Raw genomic sequence first — 8,643 nt, forward strand, 5'->3', positions numbered from 1 at the left:
CTCCTATGGCATCTGCGCATGCCTCCTGTGTGCCCTGTGTGTATCCCTGTGTAATGCATTCCATTCTATGAACGCTAGTGTACGCTTATCTGCAAGATTAACATGTGTGGAGAAGGATCCGCTTTGCTTAGACTATAATGAGCTGGATCATGTGAAGCTTTAATTGTTTATCTTTATAGAAACGTTGCTTCTCAGGCTTTTGAGCGCGAATACGAAAGTCTGCCCACGCGGCGGGAACCAAGCCTATTGGTTATTATCGGTTTGAATGTCTTTCATTATCCCCTGTTCAGCCCGTCCTAGGTAACAGTGCACTTGTTCCTGCTCTAACATGGCTTTAATAAAATACTACTTTGCTTAAACGTGTATTGGACTTATAGCTGTGAGGGATCGGACAGAGACAGGATGCTGGACTAGATGGACCACTGGCCTGATCCAGCAGGGCTCTTCTGATGTTCTGATGTTCTTAAATAAATACATTTCTTTTTAAGCTCCCAGCAGGCCAGTACCTGACTTCCTTGGCCCTGAGGAACCTGTCCTGTTAATACATGAAGTTGCCTTATATGGAATCAGACCCTTGATCTTTCAAGGTCAGCATTGTCTACTCAGACTGGAAGCAGCTCTCCGGGGTCTCAGGTAGAGGTCTTTCTCAACACCTTCTACCTGTTTCTTTCACCTGGGGCTTCCGGGTATCGAACCGAGAACCTTCTGCATGCAAAGCAAAAGCTCTTGTGATTCGCTGCTAGCATTCTACTCTGCATGCATTTATTCCCAAGAGCACCCATCAAGTCGGGTAAGTTCAGTTTAGTTTTTCCCATGCCGTTGTGGCTAGTTTCTGTGGCCATGTGAGCGTTTACGCCAGAAGCCCAGGTTTCGATCCGGATCTCTGTTGCTTGCAACGTTTGGATTTTTATTTCTGGGGAACCGCATGGACGGCTACAAGTGCCGGAACGAAGTGCAAGGGCTATAAATATTCCCTAAGTAAAAGCTTACCAAAAAATGGCAGATGGTAGCGCCATCTTAAAGAGGAATTTCCCCTTCAGCCGAGCAAAACGGGGGGGGGGGGGCTGCTGCTCTAGCTGGGGATATGATTTTATTTCGAAAAAAAAGAAAAAGAGGAACATGTTTTTCTTCTGCGGGGATTATAGTTTATTCATAGGCAAATGCATGCTGATCTCATCCTCCCTTGATCAATCTGTTAACGTTCCTGTGATTAATCAGCTTTAAAAGCCCTGGGAAGGTGGGGGGGAGGGCTTATTCTGGAGAGGAAAAGCCCGCCTTTGGTACAGTTCTCAGACCTGTCGTATCTCTTTAGCATATTTTCGGTCCACTCTGGGGGAACTCACACTGACATGGGTGGCCCAGGCGAGCTCGATTGTGCCAAATCTCGGAAGCTAAGCAGGGTCAGCCCCAGGTTTGTACTTGGACGGGAGACCAGAGCCAAAGCCCAGGGTTGCTACGCAGAGGCGGGCAGTGACAAACCACCACTGTCCGTCCCTTGCCCTGACCTGGATGGCGCAGGCTAGCCTGATCTCGTCAGATCTCAGAAGCTAAGCAGGGTCAGCTCTGGTTCGTACTTGGATGGGAGACCACCGAGGAAATGCAGGTCTGCTATGCAGAGGTTCATCTCTCGCCCTGACCTGGATGCCCGAGGTTAGCTTGATCTCGTCAGATCTCGGAAGCTAAGCACAATCAGCCCTGGTTCGCCCTTGGATGGGAGACCCCCAAGGAAGCCCAGGGTTGCTACGCCGAAGAGGGCAAGGGCAAACCCACCTCTGAACGTCTCTTTCCTTGGAAGCCCTGTAGGGTCACCATCCATGTTCCCTCTAAGCTGTGGAGTCTTGTGAGCAAAAATCCTACTTTGTGAGCTACTGGCGTTAAAGTTGTGAGCGAGCGATTTCGCTGCGGCATAAATCAGTTTGCTCTGGAGCCCTCCTTCTTGAGCTGAAACAAAAATGTGTGAGCCGGAGGCTAAAAAACTGTGAGCTAGCTCACACTAACTCAGCTTAGAGGGAACACTGGTCACCATAAGTTCATTGTGAGTTGACTACACTTTCCTCCACCACCAAGGGAGTCAGGGTAATGTGTTTGGTTCTCCTACTCCTCCACTGGATCCTCACAACAGCCCTGGGAGGTCGGAGAAGGCAGGAGAGAGTATGATTTGTCCAAGGTCACCCAGTGAGCTTTAAGGCTGAGCAGGGATTTGAACCTGGGTCTCTGCAGTCATAGTCTGACTCTCTAATAGCTATGCTGTGATGGATCTCGCTTGTTCCCTTTAGCAAAACACAGACGGACAGATGTGGTATTCTCAGAGTCAAGCGCATGGAGTGTGCTCGGTTGGACTGGGATCCCCAGCCCGTTTGTTGAAAGGTGGCAAAGAAAGCAGGCAGTTGTGTCGGGAGGGGGCGTGGCTCAGTGGTAGAGCATCTGCTTGGCACGCAAAAGGTCCCAGGTTCCATCCCCGGCATCTCCAGTTAAAGTAAGGTAAAGGTAAAGGTTTCCCTTGCTCGAAAGCCAGTCGAGTCCGACTCTAGGGTTGCAGTGCTCATCTCCGTTTCAAAGCCGAAGAGCCAGCGCTGTCCGAAGACGTTTCCGTGGTCATGTGGCCGGCATGACTAAACACCAAGGCGCACGGAACACTGTTACCTTCCCACCAAAGTGGCCCCTATTTATCTACTTGCAATGTCTTGCTTTCGAACTGCTAGGTTGGCAGGAGCTGGAACTAGAGATGGGAGCTCACTCTGTCTTGCGGCACACTCGGGTCTCGAACTGCTGAACGACCGACCTTCCGCAGCCTGCAGTTCAGCGTCTTAACCACTTGAGCCACCGCAGCTCCTCCAGTTAAAGTAGGTGATGGGAAAGACCTCCGCCTGAGACCCTGGAGAGCCGCTGCCAGTCTGAGTAGGCAATACTGACCTTGATGGACCCAGGGTATAAGGCCACTTCATGTGTTCATGTGAAGAGATGTGGACAGCAGTGGGAATTTGCCACATTCCAGAACCTAAGCTGTATTAAAAGGGAGTTTATGGTTTGTCTTCATTCATTTTGTGCTGGCTCCATCACATTATTGTTTTCAGTTGCATTACACCATCTTTAGTGAACTGTTTTTAACTGTGTGATCCACCTTGAGTCTCTACGAGAGAGGCGGACTGTAAATGAAGGGAACAGATAAATGGGGAAATTCATTCTGAAGATCTTTTATAGAGCTCTTTCCCCACCTGTACGGATACAAGTCGTATGGGTGTTCTATCTATCCCACTGGAATTCTGGCCTTCTCGAAGGAGCATAGACTCACATACATGGCTCTCTTCTCTGTGCTGTTTTCACAACAACCCTGTGAGGCGGATTTGGCCAAGAGCAAAAGAAAGGGGGGAAATAGCCCTGGACTATCTCTTAATCAATTTTGTGCATTTTTACCTTCCTTCAGGGGACTGAGACTGTCGGCCTTGATTATTTCTTCCCTGTATTGTCACTGCACTTGCCTAACGTCAACTGAGTTTCAGGCCTGAGTGAGGATTTGCACCCAAGCTTCTCCCCCTCTAAGTGCTGCAGGACACTGCCTGGACGTGGATGAGCAAAGGGTGTTTGCAAAATTGTTATTACAACAAGTGCGCAAGAGAGACAGCATTGGATACGACCCCAGGAATTTGTGTGGCGAATTTGCAATGATCCTGCAGTTTGTTGGGTCCCTTATGGCTATCACTCGAAGACTTCCCGCTGACCGTTTCAATAGTTTGCTGTTTTAAACTTCCTGTGTTCTGTACGGGTTTTAATCTGTCACTCATGCTGAGTCTCAGCTGCTTGGGAGGGAAGATGGGCTTGTGAAGGTTTTCAAATAAATAAATAAGACGACGGCAGAGAGATCTGGTGGCACCTTAACGGATGCGATTCTGAACTTTTGTGAAACGTTCCATATTGCTCTGCTGGGGAGCTAATCCCTCGTCTTCCGCCAGGATTTCGGTTCTGCGAACAGCATGACAGATCTTGACTAGAACTTCTCTCTCTCTCTCTCTCTCTCTCGCTCTCTCTCTCTCTCTCTCTCTCTCGTTTGCACGTCTGCTCTCTCAGCGTCACCAAACGCCACATGTCTAAAGGCCGATACTTCATTTTTGCTCTGATTCTCTCCTTGCACGTTGTCAGAGATGTCAACGCAACTTAGGCCCAAATGCTAAGAACGCTCCCCCCCCACCCCTCGCTGTTTCACGTTGATAAAATAATTTAGGATGTGCGTACCCAGATCACAACACCACCGTATGGTACAGTTGTGCTTCTTGATCTAGGGAGATCTAGGGTAATAAATGACATCTAACTTCTAGGGCTGCGATATCTTGAAATGAGGCACAACCGCTGAAAATATGGTGTAAGACTATAAGCTCTGCTGGATCAGACCAGTGGTCCATCTAGTCCAGCATCCTGTCTCACATAGTAACCAGGCAGTTCCTCTGCAGGGCCAACAACAGGGCATAGAGTCTGAGGCCTTCCCCTGGTGCTGCCTCCTGGCAATGCGATTCTGAGGTCAACTGCCTCTGAACATGGAGGTTCCATTTAGTCCCCGTGGCTAGCAGACACTGATAGACCTCTCCTCCATGAATCTATCTAATCCCCTTTTAAAGCTGTCTATTCCTGTGGTCATCACTGCATCTTCTGGCAGCAAATTCCATTTCTGGATGGTTATATCTTTATATTGTAGGCGGCAGGGTTAATGAACAGGATAAATGAACCAACCCCCACTGACCCGCCAGCAGGTCAGTAGACCACCCTACACTCAACAACCTCAGCCAAAAAGGCAGTGTAGACAGTAGGGAAGGAATGTATATGAATTTTATGATGTGTTTTGTATGCACTGAATTTGTGTTTTATTGTATTTTAACTTTTAATGCAAGCCGCCCTGAGCCCACTTTGGCGGGACGGGCGGGATACAAATTGAATCTAATAAATGAATAAAAATTAATAAATAAACTAAAAGTGGGTGGATCTGGGAGCGGCCAGGTTACCGTCACCAATTCAGTTCCTTAAGGAGAGAGCTGGTATTCAGAGGCTGGCCCAGACTAGGGTGCAAAAGCCCATAGCTGGATGGAGCCTCCATGTTCAGGGGCAGTGTACCTTCGAATATCAATTGCTGGGAAGAGCAATGACAGGGCGCTTGTAGGCCTTCCAGGAGCACCTGGTTGGCCACTGTGAGACGGGATGCTGGACTAGGTGGACCACTGGTCTGATCCAGCAGGGCTCTTCTGATGTTCTTAGGAAGGCCTCGGCCTCTGTGCCTTGTTGTTGGCCCTCCAGAGGAACTGGTTGGCCACCGAGTGAGACAGGATGCTGGACTAGATGGACCACTGGTCCGATCCAGCTGGGCTCTTCTGACGTTCTTATGAAGGCCTCGGCCTCTCTGCCCTGTTGTTGGCTTTCCAGAGGAACTGGTTGGCCGCTGTGTGAGACAGGATGCTGGACTAGATGGACCACTGGTCTGATCCAGCAGGGCTTATATCCTTAGGAAAGTCTTGGCCTCTCTGCCCTGTCGTTGGCCGTCCAGAGGAACTGGTTGGTCACTGTGTTAGAGAGATGGTTGATGGACTAGGTGGACCACTGGTCTGATCCAGCAGGGCTCTTCTGACGTTCTTATGAAGGCCTCGGCCTCTCTGCCCTCTTGTTGGCTCTCCAGAGGAACTGGTTGGCCGCTGTGTGAGACAGGAGGCTGGACTAGAGGGACCACTGGTCTGATCCAGCAGGGCTCTTCTGACGTTCTTATGAAGGCCTCGGCCTCTCTGCCCTCTTGTTGGCTCTCCAGAGGAACTGGTTGGCCGCTGTGTGAGACAGGAGGCTGGACTAGAGGGACCACTGGTCTGATCCAGCAGGGCTCTTCTGACGTTCTTATGAAGGCCTCGGCCTCTCTGCCCTCTTGTTGGCTCTCCAGAGGAACTGGTTGGCCGCTGTGTGAGACAGGAGGCTGGCCTAGATGGACCACCAATCTAATCCTGCTGGGCTGTTTTTTTCTGTCTGGATCCTCAGACTGATTAAAAACCCTCCCCAAAAGAAAACGCGGCACCCGAGCCCTAAGCATACTTTGCTTTCTCAGAGAGCTGGAGACATTCTTGATACCCTCTTTATTTGATTTGTAGTCCACTCTTCTTCCAAAGGAGCTCAGGGCAGTCTACATGCACCTGCCCCCAATCCTATCTCATCCTCAAAACAACCCTTTGCGGTAGGCTAGTCTGTAAAAGAGTGACTGGACCAAGTTTCCCAATGGGGTGGGGATTCGGACTCTAGGCCAACCCTCTGCCCCACAGTCCCTGGCTCAGCATAGAGGAATGGGAGCTTTTGCTTTCATCCCCCCCCCCGTTCTAGAGCGCCCCTGCTCCAGAATCTGCCTGCCTGCTAGGGTTGCTAACCTCCAGGTGGGCCCTGGAGATCTGGAGTTAGAAGTGATTTCCAGACTAGAGAGATCGGTTCCCCTGGAAGAAATGTGTGGCAGGGTATGAACTTTCACGAGTCACTGCTCACTCATGAAAGTTCCTACCCTGCCACAAATGTTGTTGGTCTTTCAGGTGCTAGTGGGCTCTTGCTCTTTTCTACATCTACAGACAGACTAACAGGGGTCCCCGTCTTGATCTATCGAAGAAGAAGAAGAAGAGGAGGAGGAGGAGGAGATTGGATTTATACCCTGCCCTTCACTACCCGAAAGAGTCTCAGAACCGCTTACAATCTCCTTTCCCTTCCCCTCCCCACAACAGACACCCTGTGAGGTAGGTGGGGCTGAGAGAGCTCTTTCAAGGACTAGAGAGAACAGCTCTGGGAGAACTTGTGACTGACCCAAGGTCACCCCAGCAGCTGCACGTTGAGGAGTGGGGAATCGAACCCGGTTCTCCCCAGATTAAAGTCCGTGCTCTTAACCACTACACCAAACTGGCTCTCCTAGAGGAAAGGGCTGCTCGGGGGGGGGGGGGTTGGCTCTGTGGCATTATACACCGTGGAGGTCCCTCCCTTCCCCAAACCTGCCCTCCCCATGTTGGCAACCTCCAAGTGTGCTTGGAGATCTCCTAGAATTGCAACTGATCTTCAGACAACCAAGTTCAGTTCCCCTTGGGGTGTGTGTGTGTGTGAGTGGCTGCTTTGGGGGGTGGATTCTATGGGGCTGTGCCCCACTGGGGTTCCCCCTCCTCCCCAAACCTCGCCCTCCCCACACTCCACCCCAAATCTCCAGGAACTTCCCGACCCAGAGCTAGCAATCCTATTTAACTTAGGTCTTTTAAAGACTTTTTAAATCGTCCAGTTTTTTGAGGGCTATTTAATAAACATCGTCTTAGGCTGCCGAATGCCGTTTGGTTTTTGTTTCAACGACCCTTTTAAAAAACAACAACGGTTCGACTGTATTGTTTGGACTTGGCGAATTGCCTCGAGTTGGTTTGCTGGAGAGGCAAAGGGTCTGCCTTCTTAATAAATGAATACGGGATCGGACCTGTAAGCCTCAGAACAAGGTAGACACCTCCAGGGGTCATTTCGTAGAGAAAGAGGTGCAGGAGGCTCAGGAGCTCATTGGCATAACTCATTAGCATAACTCATTTGCAGTGCCACACCCCATGACATCACCGGAAGTGTGTCAGAAGGCAACACCCACCGCTCAGGCTCCACTGGACTGTTTTGGATTGCTAGCTATTGGGAACGTGCAGATCTGTCCTCGCAGAGGAGGGAGAGCTTGTGCCTGAATAAAACTTGGTCTTAACGGTGCCACTGGACTGTTTTGGACTGGGGGGAGGGGCTCTGCAACTTACCTGGCTGCTTCTTGCTCTGACTGAGGGCTCCTGGGAGCAGGGGGTGGGGCTTGTTCCCTGTGCCCGCCCCCTGGGCTCTTTACTGCCGGAGCTCCGCTCCTGTGCGCTCCTGCAGGAAATGACCCCTGGGCACCTCCCCCTCTCTGTTTCCAATCGTAGAATGTCCACCCTCTTCCCGCTGGCGATACACTCTCTGTGCATGACGCCACTCTTTATCCTAAAAATATGCGGTCCTCACATTTTATAACACGGAAATGCACTGTTTTATGCTGGGGCATCTAGCTGCCATTCAGCCCTAATATGTAGGACTGATGGGGTTTGAAAAGTGCCCTTCAGCAGCAGCCAACGTGGTAGGGTTTTCAAGGCAAGAAACGTTCAGAGGTGATTTTTGCCATGGCCTGCCTCTGCATAGCAACCCTGGACTCCCTTGGTGGTCTCCCATCCAAGCACTAACCAAAACTGATAAAGCTTAGCCTCCAAGTTCTGATGAGGTCAGGCTAGCCTGGGGCATCCAGGTCAGGACAGGTGAACAGAGGTGGGTTTGCCATGGCCTGCCTCTGCACAGCAACCCTGGACTTCCTTGGTTGTTTTCCATCCAAGGACTCACCAGAGCTGACTCTGCTTAAGCTTCTGGGATGTGATGAGACAGGGCTAGCCTGGGCCATTCAGTTCAAGGCAAGAGACGTTCAGAGGTGGTTCGCCATGGCCTGCCTCTGCATAGCCACCCTGGACTTCCTTGGTCATTTTCCATCCAAGGACTCACCAGAGCTGACTCTGCTTAAGCTTCTGGGGTGTGATGAGACAGGGCTAGTCTGGGCCATTCAAGGCGAGAGACGTTCAGAGGCGGTTTGTCACTGCCTGCCTCTGCATAGCAACCCTG

General features: G+C 50.7%; 1 protein-coding gene across 1 annotated transcript in view; it reads right to left on the reverse strand.

The window, feature by feature from the left end:
• The window catches only part of CPLX3 (complexin 3), a 23,303-nt gene that overhangs the window by 1,081 nt on the left and 13,579 nt on the right, over positions 1-8,643 (reverse strand). The window lies entirely within an intron of this gene.

Source organism: Gekko japonicus, unplaced genomic scaffold (genome assembly GCF_001447785.1).
Source record: "Gekko japonicus isolate JY-2015 unplaced genomic scaffold, Gekko_japonicus_V1.1 scaffold3375, whole genome shotgun sequence".
NCBI classification, from domain to species: Eukaryota; Metazoa; Chordata; class Lepidosauria; order Squamata; family Gekkonidae; genus Gekko; species Gekko japonicus.